We start from the raw sequence: 13129 nt of genomic DNA on the forward strand, positions 1-13129 counted from the left end.
GGTCAAGAATTTACTGAATGGGAAGAAACAGACATATGCTGTCCTCGCTATGCAAATGAGCTCACTTTCTAGAAAGCACCCTCATTCTGTCTTTAAACTGAGAAAAGAAACCCCATTAAGCTGGGGCACACAAAAATTGAGACAAAACTCAGTTTTGCTCCTCTCCACGGAAATCTTTAGTAAAAGGCGAACGATTTGTGCGTTCTGAAGAGAAACCAGAGCATGACCAAGATTTCACCTGTCGTCTGAGTGCCGTGCTGGCAGGCCTCACTCAGCTCAATTAGAGCACCCAACTTGAAATAAAAAAGAGCAGATTGTTCACCAAGCTTCCCCTTGCTGTAGGAATCTTTGGCACTCCTTACCAATTGCTTCATTTTTTGGAAATAATTAACACGGTCAAGAATTTACTGCATGGGAAGAAACAGACATATGCTGTCCTCGCTATGCAAATGAGCTCACTTTCTAGAAAGCACCCTCATTCTGTCTTTAAACTGAGAAAAGAAACCCCATTAAGCTGGGGCACACAAAAATTGAGACAAAACTCAGTTTTGCTCCTCTCCACGGAAATCTTTAGTAAAAGGCGAAAGATTTGTGCGTTCTGAAGAGAAACCAAAGCATGACCAAGATTTCACCTGTCGTCTGAGTGCCGTGCTGGCAGGCCTCACTCAGCTCAATGAGAGCACCCAACTTGAAATAAAAAAGAGCAGATTGTTCACCAGGCTTCCCCTTGCTGTAGGAATCTTTGGCACTCCTTACCAATTGCTTCATATTTTGGAAATAATTAACACGGTCAAGAATTTACTGCATGGGAAGAAACAGACATATGCTGTCCTCGCTATGCAAATGAGCTCACTTTCTAGAAAGCACCCTCATTCTGTCTTTAAACTGAGAAAAGAAACCCCATTAAGCTGGGGCACACAAAAATTGAGACAAAACTCAGTTTTGCTCCTCTCCACGGAAATCTTTAGTAAAAGGCGAAAGATTTGTGCGTTCTGAAGAGAAACCAGAGCATGACCAAGATTTCACCTGTCGTCTGAGTGCCGTGCTGGCAGGCCTCACTCAGCTCAATGAGAGCACCCAACTTGAAATAAAAAAGAGCAGATTGTTCACCAGGCTTCCCCTTGCTGTAGGAATCTTTGGCACTCCTTACCAATTGCTTCATATTTTGGAAATAATTAACACGGTCAAGAATTTACTGCATGGGAAGAAACAGACATATGCTGTCCTCGCTATGCAAATGAGCTCACTTTCTAGAAAGCACCCTCATTCTGTCTTTAAACTGAGAAAAGAAACCCCATTAAGCTGGGGCACACAAAAATTGAGACAAAACTCAGTTTTGCTCCTCTCCACGGAAATCTTTAGTAAAAGGCGAAAGATTTGTGCGTTCTGAAGAGAAACCAAAGCATGACCAAGATTTCACCTGTCGTCTGAGTGCCGTGCTGGCAGGCCTCACTCAGCTCAATGAGAGCACTTAACATGAAATAAAAAAGAGCAGATTGTTCACCAGGCTTCCCCTTGCTGTAGGAATCTTTGGCACTCCTTACCAATTGCTTCATATTTTGGAAATAATTAACACGGTCAAGAATTTACTGCATGGGAAGAAACAGACATATGCTGTCCTCGCTATGCAAATGAGCTCACTTTCTAGAAAGCACCCTCATTCTGTCTTTAAACTGAGAAAAGAAACCCCATTAAGCTGGGGCACACAAAAATTGAGACAAAACTCAGTTTTGCTCCTCTCCACGGAAATCTTTAGTAAAAGGCGAAAGATTTGTGCGTTCTGAAGAGAAACCAGAGCATGACCAAGATTTCACCTGTCGTCTGAGTGCCGTGCTGGCAGGCCTCACTCAGCTTAATGAGAGCACCCAACTTGAAATAAAAAAGAGCAGATTGTTCACCAGGCTTCCCCTTGCTGTAGGAATCTTTGGCACTCCTTACCAATTGCTTCATATTTTGGAAATAATTAACACGGTCAAGAATTTACTGCATGGGAAGAAACAGACATATGCTGTCCTCGCTATGCAAATGAGCTCACTTTCTAGAAAGCACCCTCATTCTGTCTTTAAACTGAGAAAAGAAACCCCATTAAGCTGGGGCACACAAAAATTGAGACAAAACTCAGTTTTGCTCCTCTCCACGGAAATCTTTAGTAAAAGGCGAAAGATTTGTGCGTTCTGAAGAGAAACCAGAGCATGACCAAGATTTCACCTGTCGTCTGGGTGCCGTGCTGGCAGGCCTCACTCAGCTCAATGAGAGCACCCAACTTGAAATAAAAAAGAGCAGATTGTTCACCAGGCTTCCCCTTGCTGTAGGAATCTTTGGCACTCCTTACCAATTGCTTCATATTTTGGAAATAATTAACACGGTCAAGAATTTACTGCATGGGAAGAAACAGACATATGCTGTCCTCGCTATGCAAATGAGCTCACTTTCTAGAAAGCACCCTCATTCTGTCTTTAAACTGAGAAAAGAAACCCCATTAAGCTGGGGCACACAAAAATTAATACAAAACTCAGTTTTGCTCCTCTCCACGGAAATCTTTAGTAAAAGGCGAAAGATTTGTGCGTTCTGAAGAGAAACCAGAGCATGACCAAAATTTCACCTGTCGTCTGAGTGCCGTGCTGGCAGGCCTCACTCAGCTCAATGAGAGCACCCAACTTGAAATAAAAAAGAGCAGATTGTTCACCAGGCTTCCCCTTGCTGTAGGAATCTTTGGCACTCCTTACCAATTGCTTCATATTTTGGAAATAATTAACACGGTCAAGAATTTACTGCATGGTAAGAAACAGACATATTCTGTCCTCACTATGCAAATGAGCTCACTTTCTAGAAAGCACCCTCATTCTGTCTTTAAACTGAGAAAAGAAACCCCATTAAGCTGGGGCACACAAAAATTGAGACAAAACTCAGTTTTGCTCCTCTCCACGGAAATCTTTAGTAAAAGGCGAAAGATTTGTGCGTTCTGAAGAGAAACCAGAGCATGACCAAGATTTCACCTGTCGTCTGAGTGCCGTGCTGGCAGGCCTCACTCAGCTCAATTAGAGCACCCAACTTGAAATAAAAAAGAGCAGATTGTTCACCAAGCTTCCCCTTGCTGTAGGAATCTTTGGCACTCCTTACCAATTGCTTCATATTTTGGAAATAATTAACACGGTCAAGAATTTACTGCATGGGAAGAAACAGACATATGCTGTCCTCGCTATGCAAATGAGCTCACTTTCTAGAAAGCACCCTCATTCTGTCTTTAAACTGAGAAAAGAAACCCCATTAAGCTGGGGCACACAAAAATTAATACAAAACTCAGTTTTGCTCCTCTCCACGGAAATCTTTAGTAAAAGGCGAAAGATTTGTGCGTTCTGAAGAGAAACCAGAGCATGACCAAGATTTCACCTGTCGTCTGAGTGCCGTGCTGGCAGGCCTCACTCGGCTCAATGAGAGCACCCAACTTGAAATAAAAAAGAGCAAATTGTTCACCAGGCTTCCCCTTGCTGTAGGAATCTTTGGCACTCCTTACCAATTGCTTCATATTTTGGAAATAATTAACACGGTCAAGAATTTACTGCATGGGAAGAAACAGACATATGCTGTCCTCGCTATGCAAATGAGCTCACTTTCTAGAAAGCACCCTCATTCTGTCTTTAAACTGAGAAAAGAAACCCCATTAAGCTGGGGCACACAAAAATTGAGACAAAACTCAGTTTTGCTCCTCTCCACGGAAATCTTTAGTAAAAGGCGAAAGATTTGTGCGTTCTGAAGAGAAACCAGAGCATGACCAAGATTTCACCTGTCGTCTGAGTGCCGTGCTGGCAGGCCACACTAGGCTCAATGAGAGCACCCAACTTGAAATAAAAAAGAGCAGATTGTTCACCAGGCTTCCCCTTGCTGTAGGAATCTTTGGCACTCCTTACCAATTGCTTCATATTTTGGAAATAATTAACACGGTCAAGAATTTACTGCATGGGAAGAAACAGACATATTCTGTACTCGCTATGCAAATGAGCTCACTTTCTAGAAAGCACCCTCATTCTGTCTTTAGACTGAGAAAAGAAACCCCATTAAGCTGGGGCACACAAAAATTGAGACAAAACTCAGTTTTGCTCCTCTCCACGGAAATCTTTAGTAAAAGGCGAAAGATTTGTGCGTTCTGAAGAGAAACCAGAGCATGACCAAGATTTCACCTGTCATCTGAGTGCCGTGCTGTCAGGCCTCACTCAGCTCAATGAGAGCACCCAACTTGAAATAAAAAAGAGCAGATTGTTCACCAAGCTTCCCCTTGCTGTAGGAATCTTTGGCACTCCTTACCAATTGCTTCATATTTTGGAAATAATTAACACGGTCAAGAATTTACTGCATGGGAAGAAACAGACATATGCTGTCCTCCCTATGCAAATGAGCTCACTTTCTAGAAAGCACCCTCATTCTGTCTTTAAACTGAGAAAAGAAACCCCATTAAGCTGGGGCACACAAAAATTGAGACAAAACTCAGTTCTGCTCCTCTCCACGGAAATCTTTAGTAAAAGGCAAAAGATTTGTGCGTTCTGAAGAGTAACCAGAGCATGACCAAGATTTCACCTGTCGTCTGAGTGCCGTGCTGGCAGGCCTCACTCAGCTCAATGAGAGCACCCAACTTGAAATAAAAAAGAGCAGATTGTTCACCAGGCTTCCCCTTGCTGTAGGAATCTTTGGCACTCCTTACCAATTGCTTCATATTTTGGAAATAATTAACACGGTCAAGAATTTACTGCATGGTAAGAAACAGACATATTCTGTCCTCACTATGCAAATGAGCTCACTTTCTAGAAAGCACCCTCATTCTGTCTTTAAACTGAGAAAAGAAACCCCATTAAGCTGGGGCACACAAAAATTGAGACAAAACTCAGTTTTGCTCCTCTCCACGGAAATCTTTAGTAAAAGGCGAAAGATTTGTGCGTTCTGAAGAGAAACCAGAGCATGACCAAGATTTCACCTGTCGTCTGAGTGCCGTGCTGGCAGGCCTCACTCAGCTCAATTAGAGCACCCAACTTGAAATAAAAAAGAGCAGATTGTTCACCAAGCTTCCCCTTGCTGTAGGAATCTTTGGCACTCCTTACCAATTGCTTCATATTTTGGAAATAATTAACACGGTCAAGAATTTACTGCATGGGAAGAAACAGACATATGCTGTCCTCGCTATGCAAATGAGCTCACTTTCTAGAAAGCACCCTCATTCTGTCTTTAAACTGAGAAAAGAAACCCCATTAAGCTGGGGCACACAAAAATTAATACAAAACTCAGTTTTGCTCCTCTCCACGGAAATCTTTAGTAAAAGGCGAAAGATTTGTGCGTTCTGAAGAGAAACCAGAGCATGACCAAGATTTCACCTGTCGTCTGAGTGCCGTGCTGGCAGGCCTCACTCGGCTCAATGAGAGCACCCAACTTGAAATAAAAAAGAGCAAATTGTTCACCAGGCTTCCCCTTGCTGTAGGAATCTTTGGCACTCCTTACCAATTGCTTCATATTTTGGAAATAATTAACACGGTCAAGAATTTACTGCATGGGAAGAAACAGACATATGCTGTCCTCGCTATGCAAATGAGCTCACTTTCTAGAAAGCACCCTCATTCTGTCTTTAAACTGAGAAAAGAAACCCCATTAAGCTGGGGCACACAAAAATTGAGACAAAACTCAGTTTTGCTCCTCTCCACGGAAATCTTTAGTAAAAGGCGAAAGATTTGTGCGTTCTGAAGAGAAACCAGAGCATGACCAAGATTTCACCTGTCGTCTGAGTGCCGTGCTGGCAGGCCTCACTAGGCTCAATGAGAGCACCCAACTTGAAATAAAAAAGAGCAGATTGTTCACCAGGCTTCCCCTTGCTGTAGGAATCTTTGGCACTCCTTACCAATTGCTTCATATTTTGGAAATAATTAACACGGTCAAGAATTTACTGCATGGGAAGAAACAGACATATGCTGTCCTCGCTATGCAAATGAGCTCACTTTCTAGAAAGCACCCTCATTCTGTCTTTAAACTGAGAAAAGAAACCCCATTAAGCTGGGGCACACAAAAATTGAGACAAAACTCAGTTTTGCTCCTCTCCACGGAAATCTTTAGTAAAAGGCGAAAGATTTGTGCGTTCTGAAGAGAAACCAGAGCATGACCAAGATTTCACCTGTCGTCTGGGTGCCGTGCTGGCAGGCCTCACTCAGCTCAATGAGAGCACCCAACTTGAAATAAAAAAGAGCAGATTGTTCACCAGGCTTCCCCTTGCTGTAGGAATCTTTGGCACTCCTTACCAATTGCTTCATATTTTGGAAATAATTAACACGGTCAAGAATTTACTGCATGGGAAGAAACAGACATATGCTGTCCTCGCTATGCAAATGAGCTCACTTTCTAGAAAGCACCCTCATTCTGTCTTTAAACTGAGAAAAGAAACCCCATTAAGCTGGGGCACACAAAAATTGAGACAAAACTCAGTTTTGCTCCTCTCCACGGAAATCTTTAGTAAAAGGCGAAAGATTTGTGCGTTCTGAAGAGAAACCAGAGCATGACCAAGATTTCACCTGTCGTCTGAGTGCTGTGCTGGCAGGCCTCACTCAGCTCAATGAGAGCACCCAACTTGAAATAAAAAAGAGCAGATTGTTCACCAGGCTTCCCCTTGCTGTAGGAATCTTTGGCACTCCTTACCAATTGCTTCATATTTTGGAAATAATTAACACGGTCAAGAATTTACTGCATGGGAAGAAACAGACATATGCTGTCCTCGCTATGCAAATGAGCTCACTTTCTAGAAAGCACCCTCATTCTGTCTTTAAACTGAGAAAAGAAACCCCATTAAGCTGGGGCACTAGTGATGGGTAGTTCGTGAATGATTAGTTCAAAATGAACTAATCTTCAAAGTGAACTAAATCGTTCAGATCACTGCTCTGGCAAAGATTAGTTCATTTAGTTCACCAGGAAGTAAAGCAAGTGGGAGGTGTAACACAGACAGACAGAGCCCAGTGTAACACAGACAGACAGAGCCCAGCAGCTCCATAAGGCTCATTTACTGGATCTTTACTTTCTGAATCTAAAGTTAAAAGTACAATAAAGCCCAGCAAATACAAATCTAATAAAATATAAATATGCACTGCCTAGCCAAAGTCTATATGTGGTGTGTCTGTGAGTGAGAATGTGTGCTCATGCTGCTCACCTTTATGTGATACTATCATTATATGATTAGTTCAGATGTCCAAACACTTACTGCTGCTGCTTCTGGTACTGGGTCCTGAGCATACTGCTGTGCTAAATCTTCTGCTGGGATCTGTGTAGGAGCTTCTGCAGCAGCCATGTTATCAGCTCTCATGCAATACACAGGAGGCAGTACATGTTAGCTGCCAAAGATGGCAGTGCTGAGCTCACACATGGTCTGGACTCTGCGGATCCAAATGAACTACATTGTCCTGATGACTCAAGAGTCCTGCAAATAGTTCAGTAGTTCAATTAGTTCACTGATCATACAGATCCCTGAACTAATCTCTGACTATACAGCCATAATGAGACTGTACAGTACCTGTGAGCTACCATGTGTGGCACTGCTGTGCTCAGGCACATGTATTGTGTGTATGCAGCCACAGACACAGTGCTGGCTGCTGCATGTTATACAGTATACTGTAGTAGCTCTGTTTACTCCACATTACAGTCAGAGATGGATATGTATGAACCTTCATGATACATACAGTGGAGCAGTTGCCCCTAGCAACCAATCAGCAACTGGTTACTTTGCAAAATCTCTACTTTATCTCTCTCTAAGGTCAGCTAAATTGGGGCAAGGGGACATGTTTTTTTCTAATTACTGTATTTTAAAAGCAGAAAAAAATTGACTTTTTAAATTACTCTGAATTTGGGTATTTTACTTGCATATTATGGAAGGTAAAATAACCACCACAATGGGATTAATATTGCAGAGCTAAACAATAAACATGTCACTATAAGTGTGCTGTATAATTTATTGCTTTTCTAAAATAATCTGATTTATTAAACCTACAGTATATGATAATTCTAACAAGACTAAACTCCTACAATGAGCTGGTATTACAATGCCTGTGTGTCATAATCTAGTCTAGTTCATCTAGATCCATGCACTCCTCTCAGTCTCTGAGTCAGTGCTGGAATAATGAACTAAATGAACTAGATGAACTAATCTTCTGATCTAATCTTTTGGGTGAACTAGATCATAATGAACTAGTCACCAAAACGAACTAGATTTCCCATCACTATGTGGCACACAAAAATTGAGACAAAACTCAGTTTTGCTCCTCTCCACGGAAATCTTTAGTAAAAGGCGAAAGATTTGTGCGTTCTGAAGAGAAACCAGAGCATGACCAAGATTTCACCTGTCGTCTGAGTGCCGTGCTGGCAGGCCTCACTCAGCTCAATGAGAGCACCCAACTTGAAATAAAAAAAGAGCAGATTGTTCACCAGGCTTCCCCTTGCTGTAGGAATCTTTGGCACTCCTTACCAATTGCTTCATATTTTGGAAATAATTAACACGGTCAAGAATTTACTGCATGGGAAGAAACAGACATATGCTGTCCTCGCTATGCAAATGAGCTCACTTTCTAGAAAGCACCCTCATTCTGTCTTTAAACTGAGAAAAGAAACCCCATTAAGCTGGGGCACACAAAAATTGAGACAAAACTCAGTTCTGCTCCTCTCCACGGAAATCTTTAGTAAAAGGCGAAAGATTTGTGCGTTCTGAAGAGAAACCAGAGCATGACCAAGATTTCACCTGTCGTCTGAGTGCCGTGCTGGCAGGCCTCACTCAGCTCAATGAGAGCACCCAACTTGAAATAAAAAAGAGCAGATTGTTCACCAGGCTTCCCCTTGCTGTAGGAATCTTTGGCACTCCTTACCAATTGCTTCATATTTTGGAAATAATTAACACGGTCAAGAATTTACTGCATGGGAAGAAACAGACATATGCTGTCCTCGCTATGCAAATGAGCTCACTTTCTAGAAAGCACCCTCATTCTGTCTTTAAACTGAGAAAAGAAACCCCATTAAGCTGGGGCACACAAAAATTGAGACAAAACTCAGTTTTGCTCCTCTCCACGGAAATCTTTAGTAAAAGGCGAAAGATTTGTGCGTTCTGAAGAGAAACCAGAGCATGACCAAGATTTCACCTGTCGTATGAGTGCCGTGCTGGCAGGCCTCACTCAGCTCAATGAGAGCACCCAACTTGAAATAAAAAAGAGCAGATTGTTCACCAGGCTTCCCCTTGCTGTAGGAATCTTTGGCACTCCTTACCAATTGCTTCATATTTTGGAAATAATTAACACGGTCAAGAATTTACTGCATGGGAAGAAACACACATATGCTGCCCTCGCTATGCAAATGAGCTCACTTTCTAGAAAGCACCCTCATTCTGTCTTTAAACTGAGAAAAGAAACCCCATTAAGCTGGGGCACACAAAAATTGAGACAAAACTCAGTTTTGCTCCTCTCCACGGAAATCTTTAGTAAAAGGCGAAAGATTTGTGCGTTCTGAAGAGAAACCAGAGCATGACCAAGATTTCACCTGTCGTCTGAGTGCCGTGCTGGCAGGCCTCACTAGGCTCAATGAGAGCACCCAACTTGAAATAAAAAAGAGCAGATTGTTCACCAGACTTCCCCTTGCTGTAGGAATCTTTGGCACTCCTTACCAATTGCTTCATATTTTGGAAATAATTAACACGGTCAAGAATTTACTGCATGGGAAGAAACAGACATATGCTGTCCTCACTATGCAAATGAGCTCACTTTCTAGAAAGCACCCTCATTCTGTCTTTAAACTGAGAAAAGAAACCCCATTAAGCTGGGGCACACAAAAATTGAGACAAAACTCAGTTTTGCTCCTCTCCACGGAAATCTTTAGTAAAAGGCGAAAGATTTGTGCGTTCTGAAGAGAAACCAGAGCATGACCAAGATTTCACCTGTCGTCTGGGTGCCGTGCTGGCAGGCCTCACTCAGCTCAATGAGAGCACCCAACTTGAAATAAAAAAGAGCATATTGTTCACCAGGCTTCCCCTTGCTGTAGGAATCTTTGGCACTCCTTACCAATTGCTTCATATTTTGGAAATAATTAACACGGTCAAGAATTTACTGCATGGGAAGAAACAGACATATGCTGTCCTCGCTATGCAAATGAGCTCACTTTCTAGAAAGCACCCTCATTCTGTCTTTAAACTGAGAAAAGAAACCCCATTAAGCTGGGGCACACAAAAATTAATACAAAACTCAGTTTTGCTCCTCTCCACGGAAATCTTTAGTAAAAGGCGAAAGATTTGTGCGTTCTGAAGAGAAACCAGAGCATGACCAAAATTTCACCTGTCGTCTGAGTGCCGTGCTGGCAGGCCTCACTCAGCTCAATGAGAGCACCCAACTTGAAATAAAAAAGAGCAGATTGTTCACCAGGCTTCCCCTTGCTGTAGGAATCTTTGGCACTCCTTACCAATTGCTTCATATTTTGGAAATAATTAACACGGTCAAGAATTTACTGCATCGAAAGAAACAGACATATTCTGTCCTCACTATGCAAATGAGCTAACTTTCTAGAAAGCACCCTCATTCTGTCTTTAAACTGAGAAAAGAAACCCCATTAAGCTGGGGCACACAAAAATTGAGACAAAACTCAGTTTTGCTCCTCTCCACGGAAATCTTTAGTAAAAGGCGAAAGATTTGTGCGTTCTGAAGAGAAACCAGAGCATGACCAAGATTTCACCTGTCATCTGAGTGCCGTGCTGGCAGGCCTCACTCAGCTCAATGAGAGCACCCAACTTGAAATAAAAAAGAGCAGATTGTTCACCAGGCTTCCCCTTGCTGTAGGAATCTTTGGCACTCCTTACCAATTGCTTCATATTTTGGAAATAATTAACACGGTCAAGAATTTACTGAATGGGAAGAAACAGACATATGCTGTCCTCGCTATGCAAATGAGCTCACTTTCTAGAAAGCACCCTCATTCTGTCTTTAAACTGAGAAAAGAAACCCCATTAAGCTGGGGCACACAAAAATTGAGACAAAACTCAGTTTTGCTCCTCTCCACGGAAATCTTTAGTAAAAGGCGAAAGATTTGTGCGTTCTGAAGAGAAACCAGAGCATGACCAAGATTTCACCTGTCGTCTGAGTGCCGTGCTGGCAGGCCTCACTCAGCTCAATTAGAGCACCCAACTTGAAATAAAAAAGAGCAGATTGTTCACCAAGCTTCCCCTTGCTGTAGGAATCTTTGGCACTCCTTACCAATTGCTTCATTTTTTGGAAATAATTAACACGGTCAAGAATTTACTGCATGGGAAGAAACAGACATATGCTGTCCTCGCTATGCAAATGAGCTCACTTTCTAGAAAGCACCCTCATTCTGTCTTTAAACTGAGAAAAGAAACCCCATTAAGCTGGGGCACACAAAAATTGAGACAAAACTCAGTTTTGCTCCTCTCCACGGAAATCTTTAGTAAAAGGCGAAAGATTTGTGCGTTCTGAAGAGAAACCAAAGCATGACCAAGATTTCACCTGTCGTCTGAGTGCCGTGCTGGCAGGCCTCACTCAGCTCAATGAGAGCACCCAACTTGAAATAAAAAAGAGCAGATTGTTCACCAGGCTTCCCCTTGCTGTAGGAATCTTTGGCACTCCTTACCAATTGCTTCATATTTTGGAAATAATTAACACGGTCAAGAATTTACTGCATGGGAAGAAACAGACATATGCTGTCCTCGCTATGCAAATGAGCTCACTTTCTAGAAAGCACCCTCATTCTGTCTTTAAACTGAGAAAAGAAACCCCATTAAGCTGGGGCACACAAAAATTGAGACAAAACTCAGTTTTGCTCCTCTCCACGGAAATCTTTAGTAAAAGGCGAAAGATTTGTGCGTTCTGAAGAGAAACCAGAGCATGACCAAGATTTCACCTGTCGTCTGAGTGCCGTGCTGGCAGGCCTCACTCAGCTCAATGAGAGCACCCAACTTGAAATAAAAAAGAGCAGATTGTTCACCAGGCTTCCCCTTGCTGTAGGAATCTTTGGCACTCCTTACCAATTGCTTCATATTTTGGAAATAATTAACACGGTCAAGAATTTACTGCATGGGAAGAAACAGACATATGCTGTCCTCGCTATGCAAATGAGCTCACTTTCTAGAAAGCACCCTCATTCTGTCTTTAAACTGAGAAAAGAAACCCCATTAAGCTGGGGCACACAAAAATTGAGACAAAACTCAGTTTTGCTCCTCTCCACGGAAATCTTTAGTAAAAGGCGAAAGATTTGTGCGTTCTGAAGAGAAACCAAAGCATGACCAAGATTTCACCTGTCGTCTGAGTGCCGTGCTGGCAGGCCTCACTCAGCTCAATGAGAGCACTTAACATGAAATAAAAAAGAGCAGATTGTTCACCAGGCTTCCCCTTGCTGTAGGAATCTTTGGCACTCCTTACCAATTGCTTCATATTTTGGAAATAATTAACACGGTCAAGAATTTACTGCATGGGAAGAAACAGACATATGCTGTCCTCGCTATGCAAATGAGCTCACTTTCTAGAAAGCACCCTCATTCTGTCTTTAAACTGAGAAAAGAAACCCCATTAAGCTGGGGCACACAAAAATTGAGACAAAACTCAGTTTTGCTCCTCTCCACGGAAATCTTTAGTAAAAGGCGAAAGATTTGTGCGTTCTGAAGAGAAACCAGAGCATGACCAAGATTTCACCTGTCGTCTGAGTGCCGTGCTGGCAGGCCTCACTCAGCTTAATGAGAGCACCCAACTTGAAATAAAAAAGAGCAGATTGTTCACCAGGCTTCCCCTTGCTGTAGGAATCTTTGGCACTCCTTACCAATTGCTTCATATTTTGGAAATAATTAACACGGTCAAGAATTTACTGCATGGGAAGAAACAGACATATGCTGTCCTCGCTATGCAAATGAGCTCACTTTCTAGAAAGCACCCTCATTCTGTCTTTAAACTGAGAAAAGAAACCCCATTAAGCTGGGGCACACAAAAATTGAGACAAAACTCAGTTTTGCTCCTCTCCACGGAAATCTTTAGTAAAAGGCGAAAGATTTGTGCGTTCTGAAGAGAAACCAGAGCATGACCAAGATTTCACCTGTCGTCTGGGTGCCGTGCTGGCAGGCCTCACTCAGCTCAATGAG

The 13129-nt window shown here is 42.4% G+C and overlaps 30 non-coding genes across 30 annotated transcripts; all 30 read right to left on the bottom strand.

Annotated features, from left to right (window-relative positions):
* Window positions 1-108: 108 nt before the first annotated feature.
* Window positions 109-224, bottom strand: LOC146065939 (U5 spliceosomal RNA). The gene has a single exon (XR_014472745.1). It is a non-coding gene; the product is annotated as a U5 spliceosomal RNA (small nuclear RNA).
* Window positions 225-502: 278 nt separating this feature from the next.
* On the bottom strand, window positions 503-618 carry LOC146065674 (U5 spliceosomal RNA). The gene has a single exon (XR_014472498.1). It is a non-coding gene; the product is annotated as a U5 spliceosomal RNA (small nuclear RNA).
* A 278-nt stretch (window positions 619-896) lies between these two features.
* Window positions 897-1012, bottom strand: LOC146065306 (U5 spliceosomal RNA). Its single transcript, XR_014472180.1, has one exon. It is a non-coding gene; the product is annotated as a U5 spliceosomal RNA (small nuclear RNA).
* Window positions 1013-1290: 278 nt separating this feature from the next.
* LOC146065675 (U5 spliceosomal RNA) lies at window positions 1291-1406 on the bottom strand. The gene has a single exon (XR_014472499.1). It is a non-coding gene; the product is annotated as a U5 spliceosomal RNA (small nuclear RNA).
* Window positions 1407-1684: 278 nt separating this feature from the next.
* Window positions 1685-1800, bottom strand: LOC146065308 (U5 spliceosomal RNA). The gene has a single exon (XR_014472181.1). It is a non-coding gene; the product is annotated as a U5 spliceosomal RNA (small nuclear RNA).
* Window positions 1801-2078: 278 nt separating this feature from the next.
* LOC146065309 (U5 spliceosomal RNA) lies at window positions 2079-2194 on the bottom strand. The gene has a single exon (XR_014472182.1). It is a non-coding gene; the product is annotated as a U5 spliceosomal RNA (small nuclear RNA).
* Window positions 2195-2472: 278 nt separating this feature from the next.
* Window positions 2473-2588, bottom strand: LOC146066166 (U5 spliceosomal RNA). The gene has a single exon (XR_014472865.1). It is a non-coding gene; the product is annotated as a U5 spliceosomal RNA (small nuclear RNA).
* Window positions 2589-2866: 278 nt separating this feature from the next.
* On the bottom strand, window positions 2867-2982 carry LOC146065310 (U5 spliceosomal RNA). The gene has a single exon (XR_014472183.1). It is a non-coding gene; the product is annotated as a U5 spliceosomal RNA (small nuclear RNA).
* Window positions 2983-3260: 278 nt separating this feature from the next.
* LOC146066168 (U5 spliceosomal RNA) lies at window positions 3261-3376 on the bottom strand. The gene has a single exon (XR_014472866.1). It is a non-coding gene; the product is annotated as a U5 spliceosomal RNA (small nuclear RNA).
* A 278-nt stretch (window positions 3377-3654) lies between these two features.
* Window positions 3655-3770, bottom strand: LOC146065311 (U5 spliceosomal RNA). The gene has a single exon (XR_014472184.1). It is a non-coding gene; the product is annotated as a U5 spliceosomal RNA (small nuclear RNA).
* A 278-nt stretch (window positions 3771-4048) lies between these two features.
* On the bottom strand, window positions 4049-4164 carry LOC146065312 (U5 spliceosomal RNA). Its single transcript, XR_014472185.1, has one exon. It is a non-coding gene; the product is annotated as a U5 spliceosomal RNA (small nuclear RNA).
* A 278-nt stretch (window positions 4165-4442) lies between these two features.
* LOC146065870 (U5 spliceosomal RNA) lies at window positions 4443-4558 on the bottom strand. Its single transcript, XR_014472678.1, has one exon. It is a non-coding gene; the product is annotated as a U5 spliceosomal RNA (small nuclear RNA).
* Window positions 4559-4836: 278 nt separating this feature from the next.
* Window positions 4837-4952, bottom strand: LOC146065313 (U5 spliceosomal RNA). Its single transcript, XR_014472186.1, has one exon. It is a non-coding gene; the product is annotated as a U5 spliceosomal RNA (small nuclear RNA).
* Window positions 4953-5230: 278 nt separating this feature from the next.
* LOC146066169 (U5 spliceosomal RNA) lies at window positions 5231-5346 on the bottom strand. Its single transcript, XR_014472867.1, has one exon. It is a non-coding gene; the product is annotated as a U5 spliceosomal RNA (small nuclear RNA).
* A 278-nt stretch (window positions 5347-5624) lies between these two features.
* On the bottom strand, window positions 5625-5740 carry LOC146065314 (U5 spliceosomal RNA). Its single transcript, XR_014472187.1, has one exon. It is a non-coding gene; the product is annotated as a U5 spliceosomal RNA (small nuclear RNA).
* A 278-nt stretch (window positions 5741-6018) lies between these two features.
* LOC146065315 (U5 spliceosomal RNA) lies at window positions 6019-6134 on the bottom strand. The gene has a single exon (XR_014472188.1). It is a non-coding gene; the product is annotated as a U5 spliceosomal RNA (small nuclear RNA).
* A 278-nt stretch (window positions 6135-6412) lies between these two features.
* Window positions 6413-6528, bottom strand: LOC146065316 (U5 spliceosomal RNA). The gene has a single exon (XR_014472189.1). It is a non-coding gene; the product is annotated as a U5 spliceosomal RNA (small nuclear RNA).
* Window positions 6529-8224: 1696 nt separating this feature from the next.
* On the bottom strand, window positions 8225-8340 carry LOC146065933 (U5 spliceosomal RNA). Its single transcript, XR_014472739.1, has one exon. It is a non-coding gene; the product is annotated as a U5 spliceosomal RNA (small nuclear RNA).
* A 279-nt stretch (window positions 8341-8619) lies between these two features.
* On the bottom strand, window positions 8620-8735 carry LOC146065629 (U5 spliceosomal RNA). Its single transcript, XR_014472459.1, has one exon. It is a non-coding gene; the product is annotated as a U5 spliceosomal RNA (small nuclear RNA).
* Window positions 8736-9013: 278 nt separating this feature from the next.
* Window positions 9014-9129, bottom strand: LOC146065317 (U5 spliceosomal RNA). The gene has a single exon (XR_014472190.1). It is a non-coding gene; the product is annotated as a U5 spliceosomal RNA (small nuclear RNA).
* Window positions 9130-9407: 278 nt separating this feature from the next.
* On the bottom strand, window positions 9408-9523 carry LOC146065319 (U5 spliceosomal RNA). The gene has a single exon (XR_014472191.1). It is a non-coding gene; the product is annotated as a U5 spliceosomal RNA (small nuclear RNA).
* A 278-nt stretch (window positions 9524-9801) lies between these two features.
* LOC146065320 (U5 spliceosomal RNA) lies at window positions 9802-9917 on the bottom strand. The gene has a single exon (XR_014472192.1). It is a non-coding gene; the product is annotated as a U5 spliceosomal RNA (small nuclear RNA).
* A 278-nt stretch (window positions 9918-10195) lies between these two features.
* LOC146066170 (U5 spliceosomal RNA) lies at window positions 10196-10311 on the bottom strand. Its single transcript, XR_014472868.1, has one exon. It is a non-coding gene; the product is annotated as a U5 spliceosomal RNA (small nuclear RNA).
* A 278-nt stretch (window positions 10312-10589) lies between these two features.
* On the bottom strand, window positions 10590-10705 carry LOC146065321 (U5 spliceosomal RNA). The gene has a single exon (XR_014472193.1). It is a non-coding gene; the product is annotated as a U5 spliceosomal RNA (small nuclear RNA).
* Window positions 10706-10983: 278 nt separating this feature from the next.
* On the bottom strand, window positions 10984-11099 carry LOC146065322 (U5 spliceosomal RNA). The gene has a single exon (XR_014472194.1). It is a non-coding gene; the product is annotated as a U5 spliceosomal RNA (small nuclear RNA).
* A 278-nt stretch (window positions 11100-11377) lies between these two features.
* LOC146065676 (U5 spliceosomal RNA) lies at window positions 11378-11493 on the bottom strand. The gene has a single exon (XR_014472500.1). It is a non-coding gene; the product is annotated as a U5 spliceosomal RNA (small nuclear RNA).
* Window positions 11494-11771: 278 nt separating this feature from the next.
* LOC146065323 (U5 spliceosomal RNA) lies at window positions 11772-11887 on the bottom strand. The gene has a single exon (XR_014472195.1). It is a non-coding gene; the product is annotated as a U5 spliceosomal RNA (small nuclear RNA).
* A 278-nt stretch (window positions 11888-12165) lies between these two features.
* LOC146065677 (U5 spliceosomal RNA) lies at window positions 12166-12281 on the bottom strand. Its single transcript, XR_014472501.1, has one exon. It is a non-coding gene; the product is annotated as a U5 spliceosomal RNA (small nuclear RNA).
* A 278-nt stretch (window positions 12282-12559) lies between these two features.
* Window positions 12560-12675, bottom strand: LOC146065324 (U5 spliceosomal RNA). The gene has a single exon (XR_014472196.1). It is a non-coding gene; the product is annotated as a U5 spliceosomal RNA (small nuclear RNA).
* A 278-nt stretch (window positions 12676-12953) lies between these two features.
* Window positions 12954-13069, bottom strand: LOC146065325 (U5 spliceosomal RNA). The gene has a single exon (XR_014472197.1). It is a non-coding gene; the product is annotated as a U5 spliceosomal RNA (small nuclear RNA).
* Between the last annotated feature and the right edge of the window lie 60 nt (window positions 13070-13129).

Source organism: Crinia signifera, chromosome 3, assembly GCF_055691185.1.
Source record: "Crinia signifera chromosome 3, ASM5569118v1, whole genome shotgun sequence".
Classification (NCBI taxonomy): domain Eukaryota; kingdom Metazoa; phylum Chordata; class Amphibia; order Anura; family Myobatrachidae; genus Crinia; species Crinia signifera.